The sequence below is a fragment of the Vulpes vulpes genome, chromosome 12, assembly GCF_048418805.1.
Source record: "Vulpes vulpes isolate BD-2025 chromosome 12, VulVul3, whole genome shotgun sequence".
Taxonomy (NCBI): domain Eukaryota; kingdom Metazoa; phylum Chordata; class Mammalia; order Carnivora; family Canidae; genus Vulpes; species Vulpes vulpes.
Window position 1 is genome coordinate 147465255 of NC_132791.1, and position 17796 is coordinate 147483050.

The 17796-nt window shown below is 41.5% G+C and overlaps 1 protein-coding gene across 1 annotated transcript in view; it reads right to left on the reverse strand.

Annotated features, from left to right (window-relative positions):
* Window positions 1-17796, reverse strand: part of ROR1 (receptor tyrosine kinase like orphan receptor 1) — a 400859-nt gene that overhangs the window by 98777 nt on the left and 284286 nt on the right. The gene's annotated exons all lie outside the window — the stretch shown is intronic.

Here is a 17796-nt window from a genome sequence, read left to right on the forward strand (position 1 = left end):
TTCCTTCCCTGGCTCAGCTTCCTCACCTATTCTATATGTGTTGTGGTTCCCTAGGATTCAGTCCTGGACTCTTGTCTCCTCTCATGCTACAGGCTTGTCCTAGATGATCTTATCCAGTAATTGACCTCTACTGAAATACCTATGACTCCAAAATTTTCATCTCCAGCCCCATTTCTGTCTAGAGCTCTAAATCAGTGTTTCTCAAACTCCAGTGTTATACACTTTTAAAGAGAAAAAATGTATTGTATATCTCAGTGTTAAATTATTTTATGTATCAACTCAAAACTAAGCATAAACTTTTGGTAATAGTTTGGTTTCCTTTCAGACTTTTTCCTACAGTTATTTCACATAGTTGAGATAATATTATATGGATATAGGGGTGTGTGTGTGTGTCTGTTGTGTCTTGCTTCTTATTTTTGATGTTAGAACACAATCATTTTCTTAGTCAATAAAACTCTTCATGAACAATATTTTTTGATGGGCACATATTTCATTCTGTGGATGTCATAATTAGTGTTTTATAATGATGTCTAATGTTAAATAATGAAGCAGTAAATAACTTTGTACATAAAGTTTTGTTTGAATTTTTTTACAGTATTTTCTTCAGGGACGCCTGAGTGGCTCAGTAGTTGAGCATCTACCTGCCTTTGGCTCAGGGTGTGATCCTGTCTTGATCCCAGAATCAAGTCCCACATTGGGCTCCCCATGGGGAGCCTGCTTACCCCTCTGCCTGTGTCTGCCTCTCTCTCTGTGTCTCTCATGAATAAATAAAATCTTAAAAAAAAAAAAGAGTACTTTCTCTGCATAGATTTCTAGAAATGGAAAGGTAGATGTTTTCATTTCAGAGAGGAGAAAACCTAGGTTCTAGGAGTTTGAATGATTTTCCTGAGGCCACTTAGCCTATAAACGGTGAGATGAAAAGGGAAATCTCATCCCTGGGCTATTTCTATTGGGACAGGCTACTCATAATGGGTCATGAAGGGATGCTGTCTTAGGATTCTTTAGGGGGTAGAAGATCTGGAAACTAGCAAGGGCTAATTTATGATCTAATTCCCTGAAAACTTCAGCCTGATTTGGGATCAGAGGTACAAGGATCCCATGAGTTCCATGGGATCTTTCAGAGGGTCAGAAGATTAGGTAGGTATAACCTAGTCAGGCACTATTTTCTCAGTGTTCATTTGTGCTGAAATCACATTTGCATTAGTACCACTGTCTTGGTTTTGTCCTTGCTTGAAAAGGCTGCAGGGGACCTTCATGGTGGAGCTCTAATACCCAGTCTTTAAATATCGTATGAGCTTACTCAAAATCAAACAAATGGCATCACATAGTTGTATTTGTATCTTGTCCTTCATCCACACCCTTGGCCTAGAGCTGCTGCAGATAGGAGATATCTGATGCTGTGACTCTGAAAGCCATGGCATCCCTGCCTTTATCTTGGGAGAGATCTGGTTCTATTTAGACCCCAACCAAGAAGTGACTCTTCCTGCCAAAGGGAGTCAAAAATGTCCTGCTTATTGCTACAGCATGAACCAAGGGATGGGCAAAAAGTGTAGAACACTCAGGCATGCAATAACTCTCAAATTAGACAATCAAAGTAGCCATCTAGGGTTTTACAGAATGTGTTGATAGTAGCTGATTTAGAAGAAAGACTTAAAAACAGAACAAGAGGGATGTCTGGGTGGCTCAGTGGTTGAGCATCTGCCTTCGGCTCAGGTCATGATCTTGGAGTCCTGGGATCGAGTCCCTGTGGGGAGCCTACTTCTCATCTCTGCCTCTCTCTCTGTGTCTCTCATGAATAAGTAAGTAAAATCTTAAAAGAAAAAAAAAAAAGGATTTCTCAACCTTATCATTATTGACATTTGGAGCTGGATAATTCTTTGTTATGGAGGCTGTCCTGAGCACTATAGTTGAGCAGCATCCCTGCCCTCTACTCACCAGATGCCAGTAGCCCCCTGCTCTAGTCATGACAATCAAAACTGTCTCTAGACATTGTCAAATGTCCTCTGAGGGTCAGAATCATCCCTTCTGAAAACCACTGATTCAGACTAATAGACTCCAAAAAAGAAAGCAGTCCATCCCAATGCAGGAGGCAAATGAAAAGAAGGTGACTTGAATGGAATACGAACAAAATGTCTTATAAAAGGAGGACTCCAAAGTAGAGAAGAATCAAAGGTCTTCTTTAGCCACCCAGCTAAGGGTCTTCTTCAGGTCTGTAATGAAATGGGATAGGCATAAAAAGAGAAAGAAGCCCTTTCCATAGTGAATATAGGTTTTATAGACACATCCTGTGTGCTAATTAGATAATATCATGTGTATAGTCCATAGACTAGAGCATGGCTTCTTCACAAAACTCCTGCAATTAATAAAAATTCCAAAGTCGTTCCTACAGTTATTGAACTGCATAAACCTGACTGAACATTATAATCAAAATCAAGGACTACCTTGATTTGATATCAAATAATCAAATAGCAGGGATACCTACAAGAATGCTGAGACCAGTCTCCCCCTACTTTGCTGCTCCCTGTGTTATGCAACCATAAGATCTTAGTATTAAAAGGCTCTAATAAACCATCTGATTCAGCTTATCAAGTTGCCGGCATAGCGTCCTTGACAGATGATTGAAACCCTTTGCAAGGCAGATTATCCCATGTTGGGTAGCACTACTTATATGTTTTTATGTTGGGGACTAGAACCAGCCTCCTAGTAATGACCACTTGTTGGACCTGGTGCAGCACATTGAAGCATCATGGACTAAGTCCACTCCCTTGTTGAGAAGTCTGAAGGTAGATCCTGAAGTCACCTAATAAAGTCTTATCTTCATCATCTTTTCTCCACTCATATCGACCGTTCCCAGTACATTGAACTGTTTCTCACATGCCATCACCTTCACTCTCTTCTCCCCTCTTTGAACATTCTTTCCTCAGGACCCAAAGGGGCGTCATGAGCACCTCACAATTGCCCTCAACACTGATTCCAAACTTTCAAGGCCCTAAAATGCTCCATCATCTCTCACTTTCCTTGGAAGACTTGTCTTTGATCTCACAGACAGGGGGCAACAAGCGATACAACTCTCAAGATCATATCTTTTCCTTCTGCCTCTTCCTGTGTAGGTCCCCCTTACAACCTCTTTTCTTATGAACTTACTTATGTCTTTAGGTCTCTTTATCTTTATCTTTCCTCCAATCTGGAGAAGCTGAAGACCTGTCTCCACCAATCATTCTTTCTGTTCTGCATTTTTAGTTTTCCCCTCTCATTGCCCTTTCTCAAGCTTACCTTTACCTATATGTGTTGGCTTTCCATCTCAAAAGCCAGAATTTTCATGGTCATCCGTCCTTCTGCCTAAAGTTCTACAGTATTGAATCTGCTTCCTCTACATCTCAGCTCTGCTAAGAGTCATCTGTATTTGAAAGCTTATCTCATTTATTCTCACTTCACTGCAATCAGCATCCTCACCCAGCATACTCTCTATATGCTCCCTTTGCACCACAAATACCAGGGAATCTGCAAGTCTCCAAAGAGACCATTTTGTTTTCTATGCCTGGAATGGCATAGAATGGAATGATCCACCCACTGTGTGCAGTTTGCAAACCCCTATTCTTTTTTTAAGACCCTGAGATGCCATGTCCATTGCATGGCCTTCCCTAGAGAGGTAGGAAGCCAATCAAATCATCAGAATGATCAGTTTTTTAGTTGTGTTTCAAGAATTAAATGAGGTGATCTATGCCAAGTGCTTAGCACAGTGAATAGCACAGAATAAGTGCCTGACAAATTATGGCTATTATGATTATTAGCTCCTTCAGCAGGCTCTATTTCCTTTTCTCTAGGTGTCTCTCACTGTCTCCAGGATATTATACGGTGCTTGTCAAAGCAGGTGACAACTTCACCAGTCCACAAGATTCTAAGGACAGGGATGCCATTTTTTCATCCATATGTCCCCCAAATTAAGCATCATACTTAATAGGAACTCAATAACTGATGAATGAGTGAAGGACAATTCATTTGCATGAGCAAGGCAATTATTAGGTCTTGTACTTAATAAGGATATACTGGTTCCATGCTGATGGTTCTGCCCTTTTCAGCAATGATATCACATTTCAAACCTCCAATTTACCTCTATGAAATCTGGGATGAATTAGAATGCCAAAGGGGGGGAAGGCAATGTTCCCTGAGACTGGTTCCCCAGTGGGGAGAATTCCTGTGCCAGATCTTGGGCGCTGAGTGAACCCTTAGCTCTGGTTGGTGCTCTCTGTCCTTGGTAGGCCAAAGTTGCCCTAAACAGCCAGCCTCTCTGGGTTCAACTATGGGCCAGCCACTGAAGGTGGAACAAAGCAGCATTGATGCCACTATTCACAAAGCAGGCCCTTGGGCAACGATCAGAGGACTTGCCTGTCAGTTTCTCCCTTCCCAGACATAGAGCTCCGCTCTTCTCTGCCCTCGGGAACTGGGCTAGTGTCAGCTATCCAGGTACAGGAAGAAAAGGTATGGTATGCCGGGTGTGAAAGCACTCAGAAGAATGTTGTCTGGTAGCTACAAAATGGAGATGAATTTAGTGGATGTTTCATTCTGATGAGTGTTGATAATTATTTCATTTAAGTAACCAACACGAGTCAGGGCCAAGGAGCTGTCCTCCAACATTTTCACCACCAGGGAAGCATTTTTAAATTTTATATCTCCTTGCCCCCAAGGACCCATGCTTTAAATACTTCTGTCTAATATATAAATTTGCAGGTTTTTTAAAAATCTTTTTAATTTTTTTAATAATTTTTTTTATTTTTTAATTTATGATAGTCACAGAGAGAGAGAGAGAGAGGCAGAAACACAGGCAGAGGGAGAAGCAGGCTCCATGCACCGGGAGCCCGACGTGGGACTTGATCCCGGGTCTCCAGGATCGCGCCCTGGGCCAAAGACAGGCGCTAAACCGCTGCGCCACCCAGGGATCCCAAATTTGCAGTTTGTTTTTTTTTTTTCCAAATTTGCAGTTTTTATGAGAAAACATTTACACACTGAACCCTTACTGTATGACAGGTACTTTGCTTCTGTACTATGTGCTTTGTATATTGTATCTTTTATTCCTTATAATAACCCTGTGAGGAGAGTATATTATTTCTTTTTAAAATTTTTTTGTGTAGGGGATTCCTGGGTGGCTCAGCAGTTTGGCGCCCACCTTTGGCCCAAGGCGTGATCCTGGAGACCTAGGATCGAGTCCCATGTTGGGCTCCTTGCGTGAACAAAATCTTTTAAAAAATTGTTATTTAAATGAGGAGAGTATATTAATTCTATTTAATAAATGAGGAAAATGAGTGAGGCTAACTTGTTCGGGATCACACATCTTATAAATGACCTTGTTAGTAGTCAACCAGCTTGTCCAAAGTCATATGGCTTTTCAAATGATTTCAACTAAGTAAGCTAATTAAGTAAAAGAGTAATTGTTCTCCTTACTGTTACTTTTTAAAAAAAGATTTTATTTATTTATTCATGAAAAACACAGAGAAAGAGAGGCAGAGACATAGGCAGAGGGAGAAGCAGGCTCCCTCCAGGGAGTCTGATACGGGATTCAATCCCAGGACCCCAGGATCATGACCTGAGCCAAAGGCAGAGGCTTAACTAACTGAGCCACCCAGGGTGCCCCCCATTATTGTTATTAAAACAATAACTATTTTTGTAAAATATAAAACTTATTTTAAAAATTGCCAATTAAAGCCTTCAATTAGCATGAGATCGCAAATATTTTTTTTCACTTAATCTAATTCAAGTTTGTTGCTCTAGTTGTGGTGTTTTTAAAAACTAATAGTAATATACAGTTACCAATAGGACTGTTGAAATTTTATAAACAGTTCACGGGCTTCTATTCTATTACTCACTCCAAGTGTCCAGGGAGGCTGAGACTTCCAGGAAAGACCACTGTCTAAGGTACTGGGCTTTGCTGTTTATCCTTTGAAAACTACTTCTCAATGTACTGAATAAATGCTGAATGCCATTTTTGTTCTTGGTGATTTTTTTTTTTTCTAAACTTAGGCGAGATTCTGTTCATCAGGAAGGCATGCAAGGTCTTCCCTTTGACCTGAATGCTTATCTAGAGAAAACACAATTTTAGGATTTCCTCAAGCTGTCGCTCTGATCCCTAAAGGTACAGATCATAAAGATTTCAAAGGATCCTTAGGACCTAGAGAAGAAAGGAAAATCTCACCTTTGCCCTTAGTTTTGTGTGTCCCTCAGCCAAGAGATGTGCCCTCACCCCCAACCCCCAGCTTACTGGTGACTCCAGGTGTACGCAGGAGGGTCCGATTTCAAAGTACTCTAGGACCTAAACAAGGGCTTGAGGCTTTCATTTGTAATAAGAAAGACAGCCCAAAATTGTCTGCAAAATCCTTCCTACTCCAAGAAAGAAGATTCAGAAAGAACAGGGAATGAGTTCCAGCGAAAAGGTACTGGGATTCCTTTCGCTTCGTCAGCAAGAACAGCAGGGAGACTGAGCTGACAGACCCACAATAAAACCACTCGAAGGAGGAAGCACAGAATATCACACCAGAGGGAATTCACTGATCATGATCAGTGAATGATCAAAGATCATGACAATCCTATCTTCCGATGGCCGTCCGTCGAATTGGCAAAATCCACTATTTGGCAAAGGTCTTCACTAACTTGGGTGTCACTTTCTGGAAAGCTGTGGGCAGAATCACAAGCTGAGCTCAAAGAAACAGTGTTTCGAGACCCAAGCCCTTACCAAGAGCCTTGCTATAGAGGTGTGAACTGCAGCATTATTTATAAATGTTGAGAAATTGGGGGGTGGGGGGAAGACAAGTTGCTAAATGATAGTTTCAGTCAGGAGAACACAGACATTGGTAACAAGAGGCAGAGATTCTGTTACTATATAGAAAATATCTAAGATACAATATTAAGTGGAAATGGAAGATGGAAGCTATTGTACAGATGAAGCACTGCAATCATATAGGAAGTGCATGGGGGAAAGGGTCGAAGGGCATTGACAACATTTATTGTGAGTGTATTATGTGCCAGGTGCTCTATAAAGTATGAATTATTTCATTTAAGCCCTACCAAAAAATTCTGATAAGGAAGCTTCTATTCCATAAAGATAAATAAGAAAACCGAAGCTGAGGGTGGCTCAGTAGTTGACCATCTGCCTTTGACTCAGGTCATGATCCTGGGGTCCTGGGATCAAGTCCCGTATCAGGCTCCCCATAGGGAGTCTGCTTCTCCCTCTATGTCTCTGCCTCTCTCTCTGTGTCCCTCATGAATAAATAAATAAAATCTTTTTTTTTTTTTTTAAAGGAAATCACGGTTGTGTTGTAGGTAATAGAGTTACGTTTACATTCTTTTTAAAAATCTCTTCTCCACATGTTCTGCAGTGTGATTATATATTAAATTCAAAACATTTTAAGATGCATATTAAAAAATTAGAATTTGTAACCTTTAAGAATGTTCAGATAATATACTCAGATCTCATTGGACAGTGAATTTGAGCTGATAAGGCTTATTGTTCCATTAAGCACAGGAATGAAAATGTTACCCCAAATCAGATGCAGTAAACTGTTTTGAGCTCTGGTTATTGGGAGGATTAATGAGATAAGGCATGTCAGGTGCTCAGCACAGTGCCTGGGGGACCCTAGTAAGGACTCAACAGATATTATCTACTCTTAGTGCCAAGTGCCAGGTATTGCCTGAGTGCTCCTCACAAACACCCCAAATCTTTAGCTATTGTTATCTGTATTTTGCAGATAAGAAGATTGAGATTCAGGGATCCCTGGGTGGCGCAGCGGTTTAGCGCCTGCCTTTGGCCCAGGGCGCGATCCTGGAGACCCGGGATCGAATCCCACGTCGGGCTCTCGGTGCATGGAGCCTGCTTCTCCCTCTGCCTGTGTCTCTGCCTCTCTCTCTTTCTCTCTGTGTGACTATCATAAATAAATAAAATTTAAAAAAAAAAAAAAAAAAAGAAGATTGAGATTCAGAGGGATTAAGTAACTCATCCATTGTAACTCAGTTGTAAAATGGTACAGCCAAGTTCAGTGGCCTTTTCCCCTTCATCGAACCAGTTTCACTCCAGCACAGGTGAAACACACATGGTGGCATATACTTCCCTAAACTTGTAGCACCATCTGGGGTGGATTTCCCCCACCTGTACATCGGCTCACACTAGTGAACTATCCAGGTAAGCTCAAACTTTTCTTTGTTTCTTTTCTTTTCTTTCTTTCTTTTTTTTTTTTAAGCTCAAACTTTTCATTCTGGGATCCCAAGTCCTTTGGTATCTGCCCTGATTACATATATGTCAAAAATCCACTTTCCATTTTTTATGCACACAGGATCCTCCTTGTTACTGAGGTCCCCCGTGCCTCCTGCAGAGCACTGCATTCCCTCAGTATCACTACGCCTCTCCATCCTTTACCACCCAGTTTAAGTCCAACCTCTGCCAGGAAGCCTACCCACTCACATCAATTTCTCCCTCTCCTGGCTTCCCACAGAACATATTCTCTATGTCATTTAATTATACACTGTATCATTTATTTAATCCTTTAGTTAACGTCTCTAAGACTCGATACTCTAAGGTTATTGGTTTCTAAGAGTAAAGGCAATTTAATATATGTTTCTTTTCTACCTCTTCAGAGTGCCTAGTATAGCACAAGTTCCTCTCATATTTGAAATAATCAGGATTCTTAGTTGCAAATGACAGGAAACCTAACTCTACCTGGGAGAAGCTAAAAACAACAACTAAGCAGGGGTGGGGGGTAGGGGGAATCGGTGTTAATAGGCTCATGTAATTGACAGGTCCTGTGGCTTGGGCCATGATTGGATTCTCAAATACACTAGTGGAGCTGGGTTGGTCGTAGGGTCATCCCAAAGTGTGTTGGGCCAGCCTTACCCAGACCAAGAGGGGAGAAAAGGCAGTTCTCCCCCAGAGGAAAAGCAAGCTGCTCTTGTCAAAAGAAGGATGAATAGATCCTGGACAGGCAAGAACAACAGATGTCCCTGACTTTATTGAATCAGATTCCTTGGCATTTATTTAATACCACTACTACTAAGTGTTCTTCACTGGTCAGGCACCAGACTGTAACCCCATTAGGAACTGCCAGGCAGCAACAGAGCTTTTATTAACCTGATCTCAACTGAAGTGAGCCAGGCCTGGGGGCAGAGCTACAAAGGAGAGCTTACAAATCTCTGACACAGCATTTTAATACCACAGGGGATTTTTTTCCTTTCCCACAAATTGTGTTAACCCTTTGGGAACAGGGGGGCAACCCAGCATAGAGCTCATTAGTGGCTTTCCTTCAGAGCTCTTCAAAGAGGTCCTGTCAATTGCCAATGTGATTTTTCTTAATATTGTGCAGACGGCAGGCTAATCCATCTTCAAATGATCTAATTGCATCTAACTTTCTCTTAAGAAACACTGCGTGGAGTTGCAAAGTCTTAATTGTGGGGTGTATGCTGAATGTCTCCAAGATTACAGAGCCAAGCACTCAGACCAAAGCTGGGGAATTTCCAGTGGAAACTTTCGGGGGAAGGAAATGGAAGGTGGCTAGTGGCAGACTGGGAAGCCTCATTGGATCCAGTGCTCTTAAAATTAAAGAAGCGCCTCAACCTACTACTTAGGGATTTCCACTGGGTGTTCGTGGAGGCTCTGTTTGTGCCACCAAAGATTCACATTTCCATCCATGATGGAGGTGATGGGTAAAATGAAGGGTCACGTGGAGGGGAAGGGGCAGGCAGACAAGTTGCTGGGTGCTTCTGATGAGCTGGGTGAGAATAAGGACCCCAAGTGGGCAATATTTTCTAAGAGGTTTCCCTGGTCTTTCCACTCTCTTAGCCAACTAACACCTTGCAAAGGGCCTAATGAAATAAAACATTTACATCAAGGAGGTAAGCTAATGGAAGTAAGGGTGGGGCAGAGAGGGGAGGATTAGGGGGGCGAGGGGGAGCTCCAGGAACCACACTGCTTCCCATGTTGGTGGGAGAGGGCACACACAAGCAGGTCATGTGAATGCAAAAAAAAAAAGTCTCTTTAACGGAGTGTTTCCTTCAAACCTTGTTATATTATTTATGGTGTTTATTCCTCACAACTACTCTGGCAGGGTGCAGAGGGGTCCAGTTGTTTTCTGAGCGTGCGTGAGGGAGAGCCGAGGCTCCCAGCTGAGGTGTCTGCAGCAGCTGGTGCCTGGAAGAGCTGGGATCCAGACTTCTGACTCCAGGGTGGACACTATTTGCTGAGCCCCTCCCTCAGACACACCAGGAGGGTACCGGCGGCCGAGTCAGGGTCACGTGCAGGCTGTCCCCCTCCCCAGGTTGCTGGCCTGTGTAGGTACAGATAACACATCTCTCCCATTCCCTGGCAGGCCTGGGGGGAACTATCATTTTTTACTAGGATGAAGTCATTTATTGAACAATAACATGGTTTCTGTCAACATCAGGCCTTTAGGCCTTTGTTCTGTCCTCCCCCACAAACATATTTATATTGGCCTCAGCTAACAATATCCCACTTTCCAATTGCATTTGCAATCCCTTATGTCTCATCTAGTCCCCAGTACGCAGGAAGTCAGGCCATAAAGGAACTGGCGGTAAACCTAAGGCACTTTATTAATTCCACTTTCAAGTCCCTCATGACAGTGAGAACTGGGAGGGCTTATTCAGGCTCCTGCACCAGGGCCCTGCTTTCTTGGACATTGGCCCATATTCTCCTCTTAATCTAGGGTTCCCAAAGGAGTCTCTACAGGCCATTTATGTACAATCACTCTGGAAGAAGAAGCCACAGAAAGCAGACCCCTAATAAGAGGAATAATAGCAAACTTCCATTGAGGGCTTGTTATGTGCCAGGCACCGTGTGCTAAGTGAATTACACACATTATCACACTTAATCTTCACAATCCTTTGAGTAGATGCTATGATTACCCACATTTTTACAGAAGAGAAAACCTCACTGGTTCTTCTGCAGCCCCAGAAGTTTCTCTGCTCTAAACCAGGCAGCAATAGTATATTCTGGTACTCACTTATTGAAGGTTTGGATAGTAATCAAGTGCCCTCTTTGCACCAGGGGTGGAGGACATGAAGTACAAATGTGTCAAGAGATTAGAAGAAGGAAATTCCTTTCAGGTAGGCTCTGCTAGCTAAAAAAGGGAAAGAACAGGGGTGCCTGGGTGGCTCGGTTAGTTGAGCACCTGACTCTTGGTTTTGGCTCAAGTCATATCTTGGTTCATGGTATCGAGTCACCAGCCCTCAGGCTCCATGCTCAGTGTGGAGTCTGCTTCAGACTCTCTCCCTCTCCCTGACTCCTCCCTAAAATAAATAAATAAAACATTTTAAAAATAATAAAAAGGGGGGAAAACACCTTCTTTATTGGCTATCCCCTCTTCTCTTAGAATATGGCCAATTACCTCATCCCACAGAACTCTACTTCTCCATTGCCTGCTGAAGGCCAAGGCCAAGCATTCTAATTGACTAGAAAGTGGTAGATTTATTCTCTCTTTATCCCATGAGAATCAGAGACATATCCATGTCTCTCTCTGTGTAGTTCCCACTCATCCCTGATGACAGAGAAGTCCAGATGAAGATGGAACCCATAATATGCTTTCTCAAAAAGCCTCAGAGGTTTGTGAGTGTGTGCATGGGGGTGTGTAGCTCTGTCCTAGGCTCTCTGAGTCATTTTCTCATTTGATTTCATTTATTCTGTTTACTTTTATTTAAGATATTCATTTTTTAAAAGATTTTATTTATTTACTCATGAGAGACACAGATAGAGAGAGGCAGCGACACAGACAGAGGAGAAGCAGGCTCCATGCAGGGAGCCCAATGTGGGACTTGATCCTGGGACTCCAGGATCATGCCCTGGGTCAAAGGCAGGTGCCAAACCACTGAGCCATCCAGGGATCCCCTATTTAAGATATTCTTCATACCAGCCTCCTCTCCTGTCCATTTTAGAACTTCTCACATCTTTTTTTTTTTTTTAAGATTTTTATTTATTCATTCATGAGAGATAGAGAGAAGCAGAGACAGACATAGGCAGAGGGAGAAGAAGGCTCCCTGTGGGGAGCCCGATGTGGGACTTGATCCCAGGACCCTGTGATCACGACCTGAACCAGAGGCAGATGCTTAAGCACTGAGCCACCTAGGCATCCACTTCTTACTTCCTTATAACTCTCCTAACCCACTCTAGCCCAAGTCACCAAACCACCCATTTTCTGTGTCTGGACTTTACAACAGCATCCTTCTACTAGTCTGGCAGCCTCCATACCTGCTCCATCCTCCACACAGCTGCCAGAGTGCTCTTCTGATTGTAAGTTAGAACATCTCACTCCTTCAGCTAAAACGCTCCCCTGGCTTCCATTGCTCTTAGAATGAGTCCACAAGGCACTGCAGCATTTGGCTTTTGCTTACCTCTCCAACCTCATGTCATACCTCCCAGCTCTCACTCACCCATCTTCAGCCACATTGGCCTCCTTTCCATTCCACAATTGTGTCAAAGTCTTTTGGACTTCAGGTTTTTTACTCTTGCTGTTCTCTTACCTAAAACAGTCTTCACCCAGCTCTTAACAAGACTGTCTTATTCCATTCCACAGATGTTGGCTCAAATGTCAGCTTCTTGGGGGGGAGATCTTTGCTCACCAAGCTGTTAAAGCAACTCCTTTCCTACACCCAGACAATTACACCTCACCCAATCTTCTTCCTATTATCTGTTTCTTTGTTTATTGCCTACTTCTATTACTAGAACCAGGTTCCACGAGGACAAAGAACATGCCTGGTATCATTCACCGATATATTTTTGAAGCCTTGGCCTGGTACTTAATGGTTGCTCAATTCATATTTATTGAATTAGAAAATAAATAGTTCAATATAAGCAAATGAACCTTCCCAAGGACTTCTGAAGTGGACATTTTAGGTTATTCTCATTGTGTAGCTCAAGAAACTGAAGCTCAAAGGCAGGGCCAGGATTCAAACCCAGGTTTGCACAGCTCCTATGCCAGGCCTCTTGTTACTATTCCAGAAAGTAACTCAAGGTCATCAAAACACAAGAAAGATGCATACTACAACATGGATGAACCTTGAAAGCATTACGCTAAGTGAGAGAGACCAAACACTAAAGACTCCTTTGTACATGATTCCATTTCTATGAAATGTCCAGAAGAGGCAAATCCATTGAGACAGAGAACAGATTAGTGGTTGCCAGGGGCAGGGGGCAGGCAGAGATAAGGAGTGACTCCTTCCTGGGTCCAGGGTTTCCTTTTGGAATGACGAAAGTATTTGGCATCTAGATTGTGGTGCCAGTCCCACAACATTGTGAATGACCACATGCCACTGAAATGTATACTTTAAAACAGGTTAAATGGTACATTTCACATGTATGTATATTTTACCACAGTAATAGCAGTGACAAGAAAAGGCAGAGATCCCCAGGACAGGCAGGTATCCATAGCCATTTGGAGGCCAAGACAGGCAACCTCTCAAAGCCCTGGTGCCCTGGCCCCTCTGCTGTGCTGGCTGCAGACATGGGAACAGTGCTGCCTCCTCTCAGCACCCTGACCCTCTGCAGGATCTGCCTGCAGGATCTGCTCGCATGGTGGACTGTTGCAAAATTAACCCTAATCTAAAAGAATAACATTTCACTTTGCAATGTGGTGGTGTTTCTCTTTGCAATTTACCCTTTCTCTTTAATCAGGGCAATTCCCCCAAACACTCACGCATATATATATTTTTAACAAGAGGAAACGTAGCCTGCCGAATGCAGCTTTGAAATCCCATCCAGCTGCTCCTGTTTTTTTGAATTTCTATTTTTAGCTCTAAACAGAAAAATGATTCAAACAAATACTATTCTGGAGAAGATTGAGTTCTGTAGTGTTTTTGCCATGGAGAGTCTCTCTGGAACAGAAGTGAGGAAGGAGATGGTGGGGATCGGGGTGGAGCTGTTGGCTGGAAGATGCCTAACAGCTCCTTCCAGTCCCAAATCCAGGACCTCACCCATTTCCCCAGTTTGTTTGTTTATTCATTTTTTCTTTAATATTTTATTTATTTATTCGAGAGAGAGAGAGAGAGAGAGAGGCAGAGACACAGGCAGAGGGAGAAGTAGGCTCCATGCAGGGAGCCTGATGTGGGACTTGATCCCAGGACTCCAGGATCACACCCTGGGCTGAAGGTGGCACTAAACCACTGAGCCATCCAGGGATCACCCCCATTTCCCCAGTTTAACAGAAAGCTTCTCCTTTTGCCTCCAAACATCAAGTCTCCCTGTGCTCTCACCACAGAGTGCTTTTCTAGGGTTAGAAATCCCAACTTCTTGATTGTTTTTTGCTGAATTCAATTAAATCGCCTGAGCAACCCTAGGGGCATTGAGCTTTTCAGGACGGCTTAGAATAAAGCCATAGTTGGATACACACTGCCTTTTGCCAGGGAAAGTGGTCACCAGGGTGGAGTGGGCTCACCAAGAGGCCATGGCTGCCTGAAGACCAGGTCACTGATAAATGAATGAGCAAATGGCACATCATTCATTCAATCGGTACTTCAACAAAGGCCTACTAAGTGCCAGTTACTGTTCTAAGCCCATGATTTTAATTTTCATTTTAATCGAACAAACTGAATTTCAGCTCCTACTGTGCTAATGCACTGGGGACAAAGAGTGAACAAGATGCACAAGATTGCCGCTGCCACTTGGTGATCCCTCCAGATTCTGGAGTTGTACTGTCCTCTATGGGAGCCACAAAACAGGTATGACTAGTGAACAGCTGAAATGGGGCTAGTGTTATTGAGGAAATGAAATATGAATTTTATTTAGTTTTAATTAATTTAAGTTAAAAACTGAAGCAATGTGGAATAAGTTTGTTACACACAACTTTCTTGTTTAGGTAGAACTTCATTTTAATTTCACTGCTGCATCACATAAGATTTTAGTCTTTTAGGGATGCCTGGATGGCTCAGTGGTTTAGTGCCCACCTTCAGCCCAGGGTGTGATCTTAGAGTCTGGGGATCGAGTCCCGTGTCAGGCTTCCTGCATGGAGCCTGCTTCTCCCTCTGCCTGTGTCTCTGCCTCTCTCTGTGTGTCTCTCATGAATAAATAAATAAAATCTTTTAAAAAATTTTTTATTCTTTTACAATTCTCCATGTATTAAGCGAGTGCCTTGTTTCAAAATTACATATTACTATATCAGGAACCTAGAAGGTGTCTACAGACTGATTCAGTTCAAATGATTTTTTTTCTATACAGCATATTAGAATATTAGAATGTGCTCATTTGAATGTCTTATGCAGACAGCATACATTATGGTAAAACTGACATAAATCATAGTGTGTAATTAAATTGAAATACTATAATTTTCATCATAATGCAGTTAATTCATTTTTCTATGTATCAGTATGAAAAAATTTTAGGTTTATAATGAAAGCATACTGGGATGCCTGGGTGGCTCAGCGGTTGAGCGCCTGCTTCGGCCCAGGGCGTGAACCTGGAGTCCTGGGATTGAGTCCCACGTCAGGTTCCTTGCATGGAGCCTGCTTCTCCCTCTGCCTGTGTCTCTGCCTCTGTCTCTCTCTGTGTCTCTCATGAATAAATAAATAAATTTAAAAAAAAAATAAAATGAAAGCATACTATTGATGCAGAACTGAGTGGAGATTTGGAGGACAGCACTATGCCCAGAACAGTAATGGGAAGAAGAATCTGGAATAAGATAGGCCACAAAATTCACAATGAATGTCAATTGGGCAGAGCCAAAGAAGTTGTTTGTGTGTGTTAAAAAAGAATAAAGATAATAAGATAGATAACATAAGGAGGCATTTTCAGTAAATACTATATAGTGATTTTGATTTTAAAAAAGGTCCCTTTTAACAGGCAAAAGAATCAATGAAATTAGCTATCTAAAATCAGAATTAAATGTCCTAACAAACCTTTCTTTTACACAAATTTAACAGAATCTGAGCTTGTAACTTTGGCATGTATAAAGCCACTTTTAGAAGGAGAGATGGCAAAAAAAAATTATTTTACCTATGGATAGCCTATAGAATGTAAAACCTTTCTAATAAAATCAAAGATCAATTGACTCATAATTTAAAAACTTGCAGGTACTTTCCTTTTGAGTTAGATGAGCCAAGAGATAAAAGAGAAACTGGCCAATTAATATTTTAGGTACATTTTACCTTAAATGACTTCCAAACTGACACACAAAAAAGCCAATTTGCAGCCTATAAAATTGAACTCCAAAGGGCACCTGGGTGGCTCAGTCAGTTAAGAGTCTGCTTTCAGCTCAGGTCATGATCCTGGGGTCCTGGGATTGAGCCCTGCATCGGGCTCCCTGTTTGGCAGGGAGTCTGGTTCTCTCTCTCTCTCTCTCTCTCTGCCCCTCCTTCCTACTTTTCTCTCTGTCCTTCTCAAATAAATAAATAAAATCTTTTAAAAAAAACCCTGAACTCCTAAAGTAGTTTTTAAAAAATCTCTTACGGGGCAGCCCTGGTGGCTTAGCGGTTTAGTGCCGCCTTCAGCCCAGGCCTTGATCCTGGAGGCCTGGGATCGAGTCCCGCGTTGTGCTCCCTGTATGGAGCCTGCTTCTCCCTCTTGCCTGTGTCTCTGCCTCTCTCTCTCTCTCTCTCTCTCTCTCTGTCTCTAATAAATAAATAAAAAATCTTAAAAAAAACTCTTATAGCTGTCAAAGAATTTCAGTCAGATATAAAAAAATTAGTTTCTGTCATGATGGTACTATAGCTGTTAGGTCAAAAATCTAGATTTAGTGGAATCTTAAAATGAGATTGCTGGTTTCTTCATTGCTTTTTTCTACTGTATGACATATACTGAAAATATCTTATGCTCAGTTTTCTGAAGTAGACTCTGAAGAGCATCTTGGATACAGTTGTTAAAACTTTCATATATGCATGCAAATGGAATCATTGCCAGTTTATAGAAATGTTGAAAGGAATCAAAGGCAATGAATTTAATGATCTTGTGTTCTTTGCCAGTACTTGTTGATTGAATTGTGGAAGAGTTTTGCAATGATTTACTTTGCTGTTAACTCCAATTCAAGATTTTCTTTGAAACTGAAAGGATGCTTGCCAAATTCTCAATAATCAAAGACAAAAAATGGCAATATGATTTACATTTTCTCACCAATACCACACTGGATATAAATAAGCTAAACTTGCAGCTCCAAGAAAAGGAAAAGCTTATTGTAACCTAACTAGAAAGGTATGAGAATTTAAGTTGTAACTGAGCCTTTTCATAATACAAACCAAGAATCATAGCTTTTACACACTTAGCATGAATAAGTATGCAAGAGATTTTAATTGTAACTGGCAGAGTGTTGTAAATTGCAAAGCCTGCAGAAAAAAATTTGAAGAAGGCTTTGTTGGTATTGATAAATTTAGTGCTGTTTTTGAATTTATGCAATATACAGCTGAGTTAATGTGAATATTGAGTTGATAAAAGATTTAGTAAATTTACATAATGTGGGTAAACATAGTTTAAAAACTGATATGTTTTTTGCAAAGTCAAATCCATTCTTCTGAGAAAGATGAACTGGTTTTGGAATGTGGATGTGAATAATATCAAAGAAAAATAATTTCTTGGTCAATTCGGTTATTGGAAAACTGAGGAATTTGGAACAATTTGGGAATGGAAATTTGTTTTTAATTGTTCATTTTATAAAGCATAAGTATAGATCAAGTATTTCAAATGAAAATTTATTATCCAAATTAGGATGTGCTGTAAATACAACAGACATACTAAATTTTGAAGACTTCAATAAAAAGAATCTATCCCAATATCTTTTATACTTTATACTGACTTCATGTTGAAATTATAATATTTTGGATGTAGTCAAG